Raw genomic sequence first — 18,459 nt, 5'->3', positions numbered from 1 at the left:
CTTGACTACTGTATTGGGGGATGAAGGAGGAAATTAATAATTAAGTCAGTGATTTCAGAGTGGCAGCTCAGTGCTCTGTGGTCATCGTTCAACTGAACCAGCTACAGTGGATTACTGTGTCAGATAAATAGTGGTATAAAACCACATAAAATGTAATTTTGAAAAGTCACATGTTTCTGGCTCTACCTAGAAGCAATTTTCCAGGTTGTGTCTTATGTACACGTAACTCAGATTAAGCAGTGTTACATACCTGTCAGAATGTTAAGTTATGCTACTTCTCTTCTGTGGCATTTTACATCAGTGCAATTTCCAATCACAGTTAATTGAAATCATTATGTTGTCAAGATATTTCATAATATTAACAGTGGCTTGATAGTCTTTTCATGTTGCTATTTCAAAATACTTTCAAAAAGAAATCTTTTGCAATTTACTATGTTCATTAATGCATTACCAGATCTATTGATTTTAAAATAAAATTGTTGACACTAATATAATGCTTTCCTTACAAAAAGTATTACCTTTTCCAGAAGACTGGTTTAATCTTGTTAAATGTGGGGGACTCTAGCACAGTAGGACAAGAAACAAAACCTCAGTTTCATTTTGCTTTTCCAACTACCATTAATAAAGCTGAAAAATGCCTCCCACACAAGAAAGTCTTTTTACTTCTACCTGATGACTCTATTCAACAGAATACTATGAGATTTCATTGCTGCAATGGTAACATTAAAACATTGGTTTGTATAATTACAAAAAGAAAACATTTTGAGGGTGGAAAAAAACAACAAACAAAACAAACAAACAAAAACACCAAGCATTAAGCTTTGCATTACAACTTCCCTTGACCTTGTTCCAATAGACAGCAATACTAAAGACTCTACATGGCTGTATTAGAAAGTTTTCTGGAAAAATCTGTAGACAACAAATAACATACTATGCAGTAGTAGGAAAGTAGGCAATATTTCTAACAAAACTTGCAATTTTTTTGCAATTCTCACTAAACACTGGATCTGTCAATAGACATAATATTTGTTTTTTATTTAAATTGCAAGACTAAAATTCATCTTTGTTTATTTATTATCTAACACTGATTTATCCATGCTAGTTTAAGGGTAATCAGTATGGCAATTAAGAGAAACATCCTTACCACCCTATGCCAACTCCTACAGGATATGCAACAGAAAAATTTTGTGCAAGATGTAAATCGTTAAAGTCATTCCCAAAAGCACTTCTCCTCCTGTGACTTGATGCCAATGCTTTTAACAATTAGAAGTGAAAAACACCACCCTGCTTTCAACTCATTATTCATAAATAGAGAAGGAATTACTTTAAAATTAAATTATTTCCTATAAAGTTTTCTAAAATGGAGAAACTTCAAATCAATGTTTATTCATCCAAGTAAATTTGCTCTTGAGTATTTTATCATCAAATTAGTAAGCGCATTAGAAAAAGGCAGAGTTATCATAATCTCTGCATTATACATATGATTCAAAAATGAAAAAATCTAGCAATTTCTGTGGCATTTAGAAAGATGAAGTCAAAAAAGAAATAAAGTTATCAGATTCTGCATTAAGAGAAGAGTGAGAATAAGACAGAATTGAAGCTTGGGAATGAAAATACAATTCTGTGGTCATACACATGGGAAAAGATCTCACTGATAAGTCTGAAAATTTTTTCCTGAAGTTACATCTTGCAGCTCATACAGACTCAGTCTGCAAATAAGAGCATGGCATTCCAAAACTGAAAAGATGTCTAGAAACCTGGAAGTGCTATAGAGAGCCATGCAAAAACCAAAATGCATCCAAATACATAAAAAGTTACTTGCATCCAATTTTCACTCCACCTGTAATTGTTACTACCATTAAATATTAATTGTATGTGCATATTTGGCCCTCCCAAGAGGAAGGCGTGACAGGGGAAGCTTTGACAGGATTTAATTTACTATTCAACATCATCTGACCTTGAGCCCAGAAAAATTCCCTAGAGGATTGCAGCAGGCAAGTTTTTCTGCTTTGTTTTGTTTGAATGCTAAAGCCTATTCGCCTTCGTTCAAGAAACATCCCACAATTAGTTTTACATTAGCGACATGCTTTCACATATATTAGTCCTTAAACTTCTTGTAACAAGGCAGGTGTCTCTAGTTCTGATAAAGTTTAATTTGGCTCTCTGACAGGAACAGGCTCTTCCAAATAAGTTATTTTCATCCTCGAAAATAGCAAACTACATCTGTCCTCAATTAAACCAGTGTAAATGTAGTTTGACTGCACTACAATTAAATTACACTGATATGGGCAAGACCAAGAAACTGAACTAGATCTTATTGGTTTAAAATGCTTTCAGTCCTACCATTCCTTAGATTTTTTTTTTTCCTTCTGATGTATTTTTGACATATTCATAATGAACCACACTATGCATTTTTTAACACAAAGCAGTAAGCAGGGAAAGGTAATTCAAATACCACATTCGTCAACAATTCTGTAAGCTAAATTATGCTTTTGAGACATTTTTCTTTTTGCTAGCAAATAAAGACATGCCTTTTGTTTTTATGATACTTGACTGTTTTTCAATGGCACTTTGAACTAACTGCTTATGATAGCAGACATACTCCTGTCAACTTTTTCAACTATTTAAAATTAAAATTGAATACTCCATTTAAAAAAAAGCAAGCATTAAAACCTAAATGTTTTTTGTCACATTGAGCAAAGTAGCTTTCCTGCTATTTCAAAAATATTTGTTCTCTAGTCTTAAAAGTAGAAAACATAAAAACAAAGGGAAAATAAAGTCAATATTTTGCTCCTAGTACAAGATGAAAGATATAGTAGTACACCTATTATACACCATGTTTAAACAAGGTTTCCCAAGTTAGACACATGTTTTAGCTGAATCCTTTTTAGTCAGTTATTCATTTTTATGCAGTGTTAAACCATATTGTCACATCTCTCAAGCTGTAACTAATCCAGCAGCCAAGACCAGTAAAAGCGGATCAGGAGGCACTCACTGTCTTCCATTGTTATCACTTCTTTTAAGGAATAAACTAGAATTGTTGGAGATAACTTTGTACTTTGTTAGAAAAATTGAAGGACTTTTTATCATCCATAAGAATATTGCAGAAAATTCACTATATCAGGAAATAAAAGGCATGCACATAGCTTTCTGAAGGTGTAAGAGAAGCCAAGTTGCACTGCTTTTGTTTTAACCTGAAAGATGAGAAGAAATCACAGTTTCCCAAAGTACAATTCTTATTGTTTGTTTCTACTTATGGGTAAAGCACAAGAGATTACAGTGGATTTCAGAGTAACAAATCTCATAAATTAACTGCACCTTTAAGGCTAATAGTGCCTTTTGTCATCCTTATATAGAGTATGTATAAGACAGTAGATTTACTTCTTTGCCAGCCCCTCCTGCCCTCACTGAGGACTTGGAAACAGTAAAATAGACACTATCCAGCTCCTGTATTTCATTGCCTTCAGTTGGAGACAATGCAGATCATCTTTAATGGATTAGAACTCCCTACATAAGTTTCCTTGACAAGCAGACCCCTTTCTCAAATCAGTTCTCCTAGACTGGAGATAGCCTAATATTTACAGAAATCAAGCTTTTGTGGAGTAGTGTTTCAAACAACCATCTCTACTGCTAATTTCTTTCTGTAACTCATTATAAACTTAAGAAAAAGAAGTAAGCTAAAAGACCAATTTTACAATAAAAGAGAAATAGTTCATCTGACACAGAAACACAGTAGCTCATCTGAAACAAAGTCCTTGAACTGACTATTGAAACTTCCAATCTGTTACTGACACATTAAATAAATAAATAAATAAATGAAGTCAAGATCAAAAACAGGAAGGACCAAGACTTTGACAGTTTAAGAATAAAGCTGCTGCTGAATCAACTACAAAAACCATTAAGTCCCTCATTTGCAATAAACGATATGACTAACCTGCAGAGAACTGGTCAATCTTATTGTATTTAAACTCATATTAGTTGCCAGCTATCACATCAAAAGGAACAGTAGACCATGCTTTGCTTTAATATCAAGTGAACTGGTTGAAATACTCATTAACATCAGAATAATGTAAAAGTCTAGAGAATTAAGGTATTGCCAGTACCAGCTTCCAGAGTTCCCATAAAGTACACACAGGGCTTTGCAAATGCCTATCAAAATTCTCTCTGTAGAATATTCTAATAGTAACTACATATTAAATCCCCATACAGGTTAGGCTGCCATTATTTGCGGAAGAAAGCTTGGGAATCTGGAAATCTGAATACAACAATACCAAATGACAATGCCTAATTTACTGTAGAGATCACTGAATTAATAATAATAATAATAATAAAGCCACAGGAGAAAAAAAAAACCAAAAAAAAACAACCACAACACAGAAACAACCAACCAATGAACCAAAACCAAAACACACACAAAAAGGGAAACATTACCCCTCATCCCCACTCACACACACACACACACAAAAATCAACACCACATCACTTGTAACTGATTCTAGTATGTATTTTTATAATGCTTTCCCCTCCATTTTTCTTCTAGGCAAGCAAGACAGCATGAATGCATTCCACTGTAATGCATTACAGTATGGAAAGTGCTGAAAACTCTTTAGTTTAACCTCTCAATGGTCTCAAACTTCTGTTGGTCAAACAAATTTACATTTCAACAATGTCTTAAACTGTTTCTTCTACGCTAGATAATTCCTTTATAAGTGCAAGCATATAATGTCAGTATTCTTAACTACACTAGATAAGACAAAGCTGAAGTCTCTCTCAATTCAATGGTTAATTTGTGGCAAACCAAATGTTTCCAAACTTCACCGTCAGTTTATTCGTGTAATTCCATATCAGTAAATTAACTCATTTTTAATTCTCTGTTAATAGCTAATTTTTCTAAAACCAGTTGTAACCTTTTTTACCACAAGATACTTTCTCTTAATGGAAACAAGAAAATATCTCACATAGGCAGGATTTTCATTTGTAGAAGTAAAACAGTGGGTTTGGATATTCAACAGAACTGTTCCATTAAAAAATAGGTCTTTCATATCAAGAACCATCAGCTATAAAGAGACCGTGAGCAACTAGTGTTGATGCCCAAGGCTCTTTCCAAAAGAGAATACATAATGAGTCTAGTGAACTGAATGGCAAGGAAAAATTCCGTTTATCTGTCTGCACCTATCAGGCCCAAAAGAGATAAAAAAGCAGAAGTACAGAACAAAAACACCAAGGAAGCCTGTACAGTAAAAGCATATTTTGACATATGAATATGCCATCTTCAATTGCAAAATGTGGAAGTAAGAATAATTCATATATATAGAAATATGTGTGTATAGATATACATATTTATATAAAGGACATAATATGTATTTCCTAATACTAGATGGATTTAACTATATAGGACAGAAATGCTATACCCAAGGTACATTCAGTAACTTCAGAACATATGTTATGCTGTTAGATATAATGATTGACAATAACAAAGAAAATAGTGTATCTCTGTGCAAATGCTTAGCATTCTACTATCCATTGCAGCAGGCTCATGACACTATCACATTTTATACATCACAACAATCAGATGGCTCACTAAATCTACTTATCTCTACAGAAGTAATTTTTGCGAGATTTTTCTTGACAGGCATAAATTGTTTCTTAACAGTACGTAGGAGTCGCATGATTTTCAATGAGAGGACCGTGGGCATCTGACAGAAATGGATGTTTCAGTTCGCATGCAGCGAAGACTATCTGTATACACAAGGCAGGATCAGGTTCCACATTTCACCTTAGCTCCGAATGTGGTACCCCCATTCTAAGCAGTAACAATTACACTGTGTTTGAAATCTAATTCTTTGAAGTTTGGACTAGAAACAGAGGAAGAATCAGATTATGTTTCCTTTGTCATTCTGTATCTACCCTGCCTCAGTTAAGTTAGCTGTGTGAGCCCCTCTCCATGACCACAGTAAGTGGTTCTATAGCTCATCAGAAAACATGGAATTCCATTGCAGAAATTGACTTTTCACTCATCTACCCTACCTAGTTATGCTGAATAGAAGCAATCTTCGCAAGATAGCAAGAAGCAGCAAGACTACTTCAAATTTCTGAAAAGTCCCATCCCTTCACCTTTTGAGGAAATATTAATAACTTTTTCCTTTTCTCCCACCTTCCCTACTCAAACATTTCTCTTATCCTCATTCCAAGACAGAGAGACGTGTCTACAGGATGAAAACTCTCCTACTAGGAAGCAGACATGCAGCTTTCCCCCTTAAACTCATGGTATTTCGCTGTAGACTTCTAGAAGACTCTGAGAACTTTCAGCTTCTAGGTGAAACACATGGAACAGACAGTTAACACTCCCTGATTTTTACTTTGAATTCATAGCTTCATTCTAATTTCTTCCAATAGATTTTCTGCTCCCTGTTCAGAAAGACATGTAGGTTGTTTACTATTACTTCAGCCTGAACCAAGCCTTCCAAACCTTACCAATAAGGAGAACTATTTCACATACATACATATATATATAAATAATCTGGGGAATTTGTCAATTAGATTTGTCACTCTTGCACATCAGCAGCTGGCATTTTAATTCTGACTGAATGTTATACTATTCTTCCAGTAGCAGGACAGACATTAGACTTCACAGGAAAAGTGAGACTTTCTGCAGCTTTAGTGGTAAGCTGTGAAGTTGTCTCTGCTTCAGCTTTTGAAGCTGAAATAAAGCATTAATTACAACAGAGAGGAACCTCCCATGCCAAAGCATTGCATATTTAAGGAGCCACATAAAACTACTGAAGCCAAGAAGAATCCGCTGAGGGCGTTTCTCAGGAAACCTGTGCGTATTTAAGTAACTATCAAACAAGAGTTTGAAATTTAAAAAAAAACAAAACAAAACAAAACAAAAATACTGAATATTCAAGAAACAAAAGGAAATCTATTCTGATAGATAATATTTTGTGTTGAAATTAACTATTGTTTTTCTCTAGACATCAAAATGGAAATTTTTTTTCTTTAACCATGAGCTTTGAAGTTTGTTCCATTTACCCTGCATCTCAGAGAAAATCATTTATGGTAGAGCTGCACAAAATTATATGCAGAATTATCTTTAAAAATATAGATTATCACATCAGTGTTTTGATTACATGCACAATTTTATTAAATATACTAAATGCAAAGAGAAAAAATATTAAACAAATAATATTATCAACTGCATTATCAGAGAAGCCCTTTGCATGGGAATGGCTTAAAGGCCTTAAGGAGAAGCCATCTGTCTCCTCTGGTGAGCTTTGCAAATATGCTTCATTTGGAACAGTTGTGTCCATATCTTTTTTTCAATATCTGATTATTGTCAGTGGCTCACAGGTGGAAGGTAAGTTTCCTCTGCATCATGCTCTTATGAGGATGCAACACAGAGTTATCAGAAGGAATACTTCTGTATTTATGTAATTTCCTTCCAGCTGTATCTAAGAAAGAAGTAGCAAGGACTTTTCATAATCTATGTTTGACATTCATGTAGTAACAGAGCCTTCTAAATATTTTTCAAAAATACCTCTACAATACTAGTTTCCCCAAGCCAGTTTTGCTGTAACTGTCTAAATACTAATCATGTTTTTGATTTCCTCCAAATAATCATACCATTCAAAATTTGACAGAACATGATTTTTAAGTGTGTTTGCTGCTCTTCATTTTAATGATACAATTCCACAGACACCTATATTTAGAAAAAAAAAATGAAGTGGTAGATGTCAAAGGTGTTAGCAGAGTATATTTATTCCCACTGTAGGAAAAGTCACACACTTTGTAATAATAACAGAACAGATTCTACAAGTTGGCCATCTATCTGGAGGTCACAGAAGTCACTGTAGCACAGTGAAGAACTCCTACAAGCTGACCAAAAGACCACAAAAACAGGATAGATACATTAACACAAGACTACATTGAGGTCTTGCTTACAAAAAGAAGGCTTCTAAAATTAGTAATTTTAATTAAGAGAAAAAATTATTAGTTGTACATGTGATGTATACACTTAATTTGCTAATACTCCGCTTTCTGAGCTAAGAATTCAAATGTAAGGTTTTAAGCCCAGTTCAGTTCTCAGGATAGTTCATGCCATTCTTTTATGAAACATACTGTTTATCTTCTTCTTGTTTTGATTTTAACATGCTAATCTAATCCATCTCCACAAAGCAGTATTTAAAACTGAGGAGAAAAAATACAAAGTGTTTCAAAAGATGAATCCAACTTCAAAACAGTATACTCGCAAATTTGGTCCATCATTTTGAAACACTCTGTACTATTTATGTTTCATTAGCCATACACTTCATGAGAGACTTAACACAGAAGAAAGTTTAAGATCAGCATATATTAACAGAAAAAGCAAGATGATGGAGAAACAACTAAAGTCAGCCACCTTTCTTGCCACAGTACAGCGTCATAGCTGATAATAAAGTAATTTCTTGGTCCTAGATTTTGCCTCATACTGAGAAATCAGCATGTTCTTGGTTTTCTTATTTTAGTTTAACTACTAAATATACATATATATCTATTTTTTAACAAGACACTGAAATTACAGCAGTTTCACAAAACACAAGGTGGCTACCTTGAAGGTGCAGTGACAACTAGAAATGCTACAGCTACACTGCAGAATTGAATAGTCCTATGTTCAAGAAATATGTAGACTAAAAGAACTTTCGCTCCTCCAAGACTGTATGCAGAAACCCACCCTTTGATCCAAAGCAAAAATCCTTCAAAACAATCTTTGGTATTGTCAACAATCAATAAATATTCAGAAAAAAGAAATACCACAACTTAAACTAGCTGCAGTTACCATAGAAACTAGCAAGACTTACTCAACACTTCCTACTCTATTCCATTATCATTCAGTATCTCATTAACTCAATTTGAGAATCATTGTTCTTATTCCTATGGAAACCCTGGAAGTAGCCCACATCATTGTCACAGGAGATTAAGGCAATCTAGAACACATCTCTTGGACTCATTTATGTGCTGCCAAGGCCTATGAAAGATTTTTAAAAAGCCCCACTAAACTGACAAGGTCCATTTCTCAACACAGAGGAGCAAAATCCAAACTACTCCATATGAACAGTAAGTAACAAACATCAGCAACCACTTCATAATCTGTGAACAATTGTGATGAACAGATAACATGTACAGTTACACTAACACACTAAAAGGTCCATTCTCAGTAGCTTTGCGTACTGTCTTTATACAAATGCCCTAACTTGATAAGACTATACCCTTTAGTCCTTAGGACATTTCTCCTATTTGTCGACTAGACTGAGGAAAGGGGAACTTTTATACAGATGTAGTAGTATATAATCTAAAATACATGTTCAACTCTTTTCATCCAGAAGACCTAAAAAAAAAATCTGCTACACACAGGTTCAGAAACACACATACTGTTAAATAAATAAGAATCATGAACATTTAAATGGCTATGTATTAAAAGTAAGATGCTTCCCCATCACTCCCCTCTGACTCAATGTCTCCTTTTTCTACTGTATTAATCTAAAGGTGTAGAGTGAGTCAAATTTTGATCTAGCAATTAGAAGGTATGACTGGAAGCTGTAGAAGTGTCACCCCAGAGCCAGGTCAGCTGTCTGTCTAGCAGAGACACATCTCTGACCGTGTTAATATGAGATACTTTTTAGGAAGAACAAGAAAGAATAGTAACTTTCTGTAGACCATTCCACTCATACAGTCTTTGGAATAGATGTGTTGGAAGATCACTCTTTCCCATACTCTGTAATGGCTGTTTGGTATCTGTTGCCCATTTGTCCAATCTATTTTTTGAATCTGATGACACTGTCTGCACAGTCTTCCTTATAAAAAAAAAAAAAACACCCCACATAAACAAACAAAAAAACCCCACACAAAAAACAGAAGTTCAGAAGAACAGAAGAACAACAACAACAAAAAAAACCAAAACACAACAAAAAACCACCACAGAGCCAAAACTAAGAAGAAAAGAAAATCTGTTAAGTTGCTTTCTAACAGCTGTCATAAATCATTCTTGTATTTAGCATCTGTTTAGTAATAGCTCAGCATATATTGTCCACCAACTTCCTTTGTAAATGCTGACCATATCCCAATACCAGCCTTTTCTCCAAACAGAAAACTCCCAGCCATTTTTACCTCATAAGGCAGCTGTTTTGCATCCTTATTGCTTTTGTTGCCTTTCTCTGTCCTTTATTCTATCACTTTTAAGATACAAAAATGAGGATTTCACACATTACTCAAGTTATGAGTACATAAAGACTTTGAGTCATGTCTTTTTCTAAATCACGTCACCTGTCCTGTTCTTGACAATCCCCAGAATCAATCTAATTATTTCAGAGAACTATCTATGATAATGCCAAAATCTTTCCTCAGCTTTATCTTTTATACTGCCAGTTCTGGCTTCAGAATCATGTAAGTGTGATTTAGATTTTTTGGTTTTTTCCCCCTTGATACATCACCCTAATTTTGCACACATTGAAGTTCATCAACCACATATTTGGTGCCATGGGTGGGAGTGTGCTAGTAATTTCTGCACTTTGCAGTCATCATCAGGTCCTTTGTGTTTTACTTTCCTCATCCACAAAATAAGAAATCATCTGCTTTAAGAGACAGTTGTATACTCAGGTTATTAACAAGTATTTATTGTTCTGTCATCCTCAGGGACATGTAAAAAGGTAAATTAATGGTTAATGTGATTAGATAACTTATAACAATTATAATGTCCCTGAAATGTTTAGCATTCCCAAATGGCCTAGTAATACCTCATTTTTATGCTAGGGATTGGAAGTAGATTCAGTACAGGGTAGAAATAGAAGGTATGCTCTCTCTCTCCTGAAACAGGATGACAGTAAACCTTGTAGTGAAACTTTAGTGTATCTTCTGAAATCTTGCTATCGCAACCTGAGAAGCTCCAATTTTGCTTTAACTTCTGTGAAGTATTTTACTTGCTTATGAAAACAAGTCTTAATATGAGTCTTGGTTCAAGAGATATATTATATATAAAAACAAAACAAACAAAGAAAAAATACCCAAGGAAAACAAAACAAAACAAAAACCACCACCACACCACAAAGGACATGGAACATCCTGTGGTTCCTGACCATCCAGTCAGACCCAGAGGCTGAGAAAGATTTCCTCCCCTAGATCACAAACCTAGAGCAAAATACAAGGGAAAATATGGCACTAGTTGTTTTAGCCTAACTAGGGGAGTTTATAGGCCACACCAAACTTCCCTTCACTATCTAAGAAAAACTGTAATGTCATAATCAAAAGACTACAAAACAAATCCTGTTATCCAAGAATGCATGTACTTCACTGCTGAATAACTAATGTCAGGGCTTCGATTTGTAAAAGGCCTGGGATATGAGTATGAACGACTAAGTCTCTGAAGAATACATTCAATTTCTATTGTCAAATCAATTAATACATTTTATTTGAAATTAAGTTCTACTCAGATTAACTGCATCCTAAGAACATCACAGGTACTCAGAAAACACTGTATGTTAATTCCACAAGACTGGATGCAAGACATTTCCAGGATGACAGCATCCCACAATGGAAAGAAAAATAAGACCAAAATTTACGAGAGCTTTGTTTATTCCTGAGAAAGTTTGTTAAATGTCATATGCAAATTCTGAGATGTTACATACTCAGGGTGCTCAAGCTTTCTCTTCCTGCTTTACAAATCTAGCCAAATAGCTCATATTGCAAAGAACACTGTCAAAAAATATGTATATATACCAAATGTATCCAGCCTCTCCAAATTCATATCTGCCAGGGATACCAAATTATCCTTTGAGCATCTATTCTCATTAAAGTCATAAAAGAACCATTACTGCCTTTGGAAGGAGATATGAACCACACATAATTTCTCTGCTGCTAAATTTCACTTTGGCTGCTAGGCAACTGTAACTTATTGCAAGAAGTAGTGGGTTTTTTTTTCCTCCTCAGTGTTAAAAAAAAAAAAAAGAGTGCTCTCCTTCAGGAAAAAAAAAAAAAAAAGGCAGAAAGAGCCAAGCTAGCTGTGAAAATATCCTGAAAAAAAATAAGCAGTATATAGCATACATTTTTTTTTCCAGGAAAATCTACTATAATTACTTATATATTTAAAAATCCAGTGGTGCTCTCTACTCGTATTTTTTCAAAACACTCTATTAGCTCTCAATTCACTTGAATACAAAGTTAAAACAAACAAAAAAAACCACACACAGGAAAAAACACACACCAACTCACAACACAACCACCAGTACTTTTAATTCCATTGCTTCATGTATGTTTTTTTCCCTTCTAGGGTACTGTGATATAATTTTTAATTAATAGCCTCTTTATGGCGTATTTATGGATGAAACCTACATCTTATCCAAGAAAAAATAACCAACTTACACTTCAGAATGTTTGCTTCAGCAAGACTTGCAAATTAGTTGCGCTTCAGTGCCACATGTATTTATGATCAAACTGTCATCATTACATACAAATTAGAAAACCTGAAAGCTTACATTTTTATAAAGTAAGAGAAAGATGTCACTTTTAACCTTCCTTGAATGAGCAGTGAGGCCTTCCAGCATTTTTAACAGTTCTTCAGAAGTCCAGCTAAGGGTCTTAATCTTTCCACAGTAACGGTTTAGTGCACTCTCTATTCAATGGATGGTCTTTGATCCAGACTTTTAATCACATTCTAGAGCTTTGACACCAATTTCTCAGAAACTGCAATATCCAAACCTTGCAGAATGAGACCCTCTGCCAAGCAGAGTCCCAAGTCTCAAGCTAGTCCCAAGTTTTATCACTAACCTCAAAACTTTGTCCTATCTTGCCAAAATATTTGTCAGACTTGCATTTTTCAACCTTTGAACATGTACAACAGTCAGAGCCAGAGAAAAAAGGAATGACTGCTTGATTTTTTTGATAGATGAAGAGAACGTAGCAACAATTATAAATTCCAACCAAACTACATTACAGAAAATTTCTATTTCATTTTAAATGTATACTGGGGAACATATAGTCACTTTTTAATTTAAGGAAAAAAACTTCATATACCATTTCTTCATCTTTAGTTTTTTAAATGTAGTTACTTTGCATTAAAAAAGCAACCTAATCTTTGAGTTAAATAACTTAGTAATAAACTACTTAATTAAATATACCACTGCCACTAAAAATGCCATCTCCTCCTTTATCTCCTCTCCTCGCCCCCTCCCACCCAGCAAGGACTTTTCTTCTCCTCTTTCTTTCAATACTGCCAATCTAAGAGACACTTTCATCATGCAGTGATTAAAACGCAAATCCTAATAGACTCCACTTAAACAAAAACTTGCCTGTTTCTGACTGATTCTCTTTCCTTCAGGTACTGTGAGAGTCAAGGCTGTGGGCAAAACCACCACAAGGCTCTTAGCACAAGCTCAGTAAAGCTCATATCTCTGCTATGCATTTATAAGTCATATGTTAAAAAAAATGGAACAACTTTTTTCAGCATTTTATCTCCTGGAATTGCAATTGAAATAATGATTTTTCTTTCTTTATCAGTTTTAAGGAGACTCCACATTCAACTGCATCCTAGAGTGAACTGTGGTAACTTCATCAATATACATATGACTTTATCTTGTATATTAAGCACTTCACTTAATTAAGGAAGTCTCTTTCTTCTTACTCAAATGATCAGAAAAATTAATTTCAGGAAGCAAAATTAGTCCATAAACACCTTTAATTTCCTGCTTCTTCAGATTAAGTATGTGTCTGAATCTTTTGAGAAACTCACCTCAGGAATTTTTATCTGATACTTCCATCATCTACAGCATTATATAGCACTTCAAAGTAAATCGGTATTTCCCTAAACAGATTTTAAGTAAACTGTTACCTTTTACTGTTATTTATACTTCTGCCACTCAACATCAACTGCAAACAGAACTGCATGGGTTCAATTAGCGTGTTGTTTATCATGTATTTATGCAATTTAATATGGACATATTTTTAAGCAGTATGTAAAATTCTCATCTACATCATCTGAGAACAAAAGTAACATTTTCAAAGTCTGTGCCAACAAGAACATTACATTCCAGGCATGCTTTTAAACCTAAATAATGAGGAGAAAAGGATATTCTGACCACACGGCTGTAGGCACCATGTCTTGCCAGCTCAGTGTTCTGCATTGCTGGAGAAAACAAAAACATTTCTAACTAAAGTACATTCTGGATCACCCCCTACAAATGTCTTCCTCCAAAGCCTGCTCTTCACATGAAGCTGGGTAGTGCGAATATTCCTTTGTGCATAAACCACGTTTGAAATGTCAAGTGAAGAATTTCACTCCTAAAGCAGTAAGAATGTTTAGTTCTATTTCAGCACTTTATCCCTACAATATTCAAATAAACTACTAAATCAACTGCAATATTAGCACAATCCCATGTACATGTCACTTTTATGTCTATTCTGTCTAACTGTGCTGTCATTACCAGACAAGAATTACAGGCTATGAGACATTAAGTTGACATCATGATAAAACAAGTGATGGTCAAATATTTTGAAAATTTGATGTTTTAATTATTTAGCAAGTAAATTTCCCGTTCTCATGCTGCTCCCCTCAAAAAACACACAACAAAACACCACCACAAAAACACAACACCTACTCCTAACTGACACTAGAGACTGAAAGGACAGAAATCTGTTTCTTAATGGTTTTCTGTTTGAATTGATACAAAAACACCCTGATAAGCAAGGAACAGGGGCAATTCCTACCTCATGTAACCAAAAGCTAAGGATACAAGTGGACATATTAACAGGATATATTTGAGATACTATTCTTTCCAATGAACCTGTTCTTAGATACTTAAGTGATGAGGGAGTAGCATACTATGAAATGACACAAGGCAAGCATTTTGTACTGAAGAACCCGATATAATTTACCACTTCTGAGAAGCAACACATGAAACTGGCAGCACAAATTTTTCTGTGCTTCAAAAAAGTAAAAAAGAGTAGGTGGAAACAATACTGAGTTTTATGTAAGAGTACCAGTATGAGAAGCTTGTGTCAGGGAGACAGTTCATTCTGCCATTGTTCAGAATCACTTCCACAGAGAATGTGTGAATGTTTTTCTGTAAATAGAGATGAATTTGCACAATACCCATATCTTTGGCTTCACCTAGTTAGCTGTAACATGTACATGTACAAGATATTGCCAAAATTTAAATAACAAGCCTGAGGATTTTTCCACAACTCACAGCAAACACTGCTGGCAGGACCAGATATCCATCATCAATAGGTGTTTTACAGAAAGTTTCAGATACTTTAAAATGTTTATTATTTTTCTTTGAAATGGAACATTTAATTGAAGCCAAAAGCAAAATATCTCAAGGTTTGAGTAGGATTTAAATTTCTTCTCTCTTTGTTTAGACTTTAAAAGTAGTTCTTCCTCTTTTATCAATGAAATGGGAGGGTAGAAGACTAAGAATACTTTTTTAATTTCAGTTACTCTTCCCTCCAAAACCACCAATTAATTAAATGTTTTTGAGAAAACTAGTGTGGAGAGGAATCACCTCTTTCAAGGATTTCAGAGCCACTGTGTTTGTCATAAATGGATTGACTCATTTCACTGTCTCAGTTCTCTCAACAACGACCCAGATCATCAACAACAAGCAACATCCCTTACTTTCCAGTAGATGGACTGAACTGCGTGATTTCAAAAATGTTTTTTCCAAACCACTTTTTAAACAACAACCAAAAAGAGTAAGTTTGAGTTTTCAACTAGTTCTACAGCTATGGTTGAAGTGGGTGCTCTAGCCTGTATTTAAGGGTTGTCTACTGATTTGCACCTATTGTCTAAAAAGAAATGTTTGATTTCACAAGAGAAATGGGTAAATCATCTTATGTTGATGTAAATGTACAATTTTGTACTAAAATTGCACAGATGTGAAGCTGTGACCTTTAAAAATATATTTTGTCCTGTACTTTCCATATTGTTGGCCTTTATTTTCTTCACCTGTCAGTAGCCATTAAGATTAAATATTAAAGAGGTAATTATAGGAGCAGTCACTATATAAATATTTGTTCCAACACTCACAAAGCACCTGGACAAACTGATCTGTTAAATTAAGAAGTTGTTTTGTAAGGTTACTGGAGAAGAAATAAAAGCTAGACCAGGGATGTCAAAGATATGGTGAGAGACTCCAGTAGAAAGAGGTGCAAAAAATATTATGTTTTGGTTCCGGAAACAGCACCTGACACTCCACTAAGATTCACTGTGTAGAAAATGACTATCCAAAGCAAAAATAATGATGAGAGATCTTTCCATGAGCAGAAAACACAAATAAGATTCTACTTTATACTGATGTGTGTTCAGCACTCTGCTAACTTGCCTCCTTCTCTTGTCAAATAAACCCAGGCAGATGGGTCATCATGCTGAACTGAAGATCTTTGCTCTTTTCCCAACCCCATTTTCAATGGACCACTTTTAAAACTTTTTTGTGAACATTGGATCTGTAATTCTTATTTTAATTTAAAATCTGACAGTGTAAAAAATATACTCTAATTTCTTTAGCTACAGATATCTCACATAATTTTGGTTTCATAGCACCATAAAGCCAGGAGTTCTTCCTTCAGAGTACAAAAAAGTAATTTCATACTTAAATTTAGAAATACAGCGTGTTTCAAAAATTTGAAATCACAACACAAGGCGTTCCGGGTCCATCTTTTTGAAACACCCTGTAAAACAGCTGGTAGGAACAGGTTGTGTTAAGTATGCAGGAAGTCATAAGTAAGTCATTTTCAAATAACATACTTTGATAAAAATATTGATTTGGCTTAGCTACATCCTATATCTACAAATAATATGAATATTTTCTCTAGAACAAGTGTTCATTGAAGCAGTTAACCCTTGGCAAATATAACCATGAAGTAAAATTTAAATAAACAATCAATGTTCATACTGGAAATAGTCCTCTGGAAATTACATCCTATCAATTCAAATCCTGAAACCAATGAGTGGTATACTGGAACAAATGCATACTATTTTCTAAACTGAACAAAATTAACTAACATACTCCATACGTTACTATTTATTTCTCAGATGGTTAGTCAGATTGATGATCCAAGATGCGTACAATACCTGTTGTTACACCTTGACAAGACTATAAATATAGTTTCAGATATAATGTGACCCAATGATGTTGGCCAGCTGTCTACAAAAAAAAAAATCTCTGGCAATATACTAGTCCCTTGTAAGATGCAATGGTAAACTGCAAATACAAAATAACAAATAAATAAATAAATAAAGTACCCCCAAAAGAAATAAAGACATCAAATGGAGCTGATAAGTTCTCCCAGTATCTTCAATAAAAACACATAGTAAAATGTGGTTTATATTTCAGGTTTTGGTCTTGATTGTTTGTTTGTCTTTGTGCTCACATATCCCTCAGTAAAAATAACACATGCTAACTTCTGATTGCACAGCTAAGTAACATAGGACTCTGGTTTTGGTAGATTTCTAGCCTTGATACTTGAAGTGGAACAAGAAGCATGGATCTAAGCATTTTTAATGCTGAAGATATCAGGAACACATGCAAAAGATGAATATACCGCTTTTCATGAGACAATCAATATTCCAGTTTCACACAGAAGACATCTAATGCAAAAAGTGGCAACAGAACATGCTTTCAAGCTATTGCTAAAAGTCAGCATTTAACATAAGCAAATTGTCAAAAGGTACTTAAAAAAAAAGGTAATCAAAATAATATTATTGCGGAACTAAACAAGACAGCAGCAGTTGAGCCACCTCGACTTTCATTGTAAGAAACTTGACTGGGAAGTGCAATTTATCTTGTTTTCCTTCCCCTACCCAAGTAATTATTCTATAGATCATAACGGACTCACAATAAAATATCACTTAATGAAAGTAAACAATCTTAAACAATTAAGGACATAAACTCTGTTTTCAGTTTAACCCAAATGAGTTTCAAAATCTCACTGCGATTCTCAAAAGTTTTAAATGGGATTTAAATATCACTTCTACGAGTTTGTAAGTGCATGCATTCTAACAAGGAAACTAATCAAAATTGCATGAGACATTTTTAACTGTAGCAAATTCCTCAGAACACACTTGACAATTAAGTATGAGCTGACAAGGCCATAAAATAATTATATTCAAAGAAAGTGAAAACTATAAAGTTTTTTCAGTGGAACTTGAAACTACATATTATCAATATCTGATTTGTGGCTTTATTTGATACATAACAGTTCATGTTTGAAGGACTTCCTAAGTTAATAAAGAAAAAAAAAAAAATCAAGAAAACAAAATCACTACTAGTCTATCAAAAGTATCACAAACCCCAATGCATTGCCAATTCAGACTTCCCTTCGCTTTACTGTTCTGACCAATATCTAAATTTTTAACACTGTGCTTATTTTCACAGTTGGCTTCCATTTTTCCTAGCACAAAATTGACTTCCAGACAAAATAGGCCTATAGTAATTTG

The 18,459-nt window shown here is 34.3% G+C and overlaps 1 protein-coding gene across 8 annotated transcripts in view; it reads right to left on the bottom strand.

The window, feature by feature from the left end:
* Positions 1-18,459, bottom strand: part of KCNMA1 (potassium calcium-activated channel subfamily M alpha 1) — a gene marked incomplete at its 3' end in the record, with an annotated part of 468,462 nt that overhangs the window by 330,011 nt on the left and 119,992 nt on the right. The gene's annotated exons all lie outside the window — the stretch shown is intronic.

Source organism: Nesoenas mayeri (assembly GCF_963082525.1).
Source record: "Nesoenas mayeri genome assembly, chromosome: 7".
In the NCBI taxonomy this organism is placed as follows: Eukaryota; Metazoa; Chordata; class Aves; order Columbiformes; family Columbidae; genus Nesoenas; species Nesoenas mayeri.
Note: the sequence above shows the minus strand (reverse complement) of the source record. Positions and strands in the feature narration are given on the sequence as shown.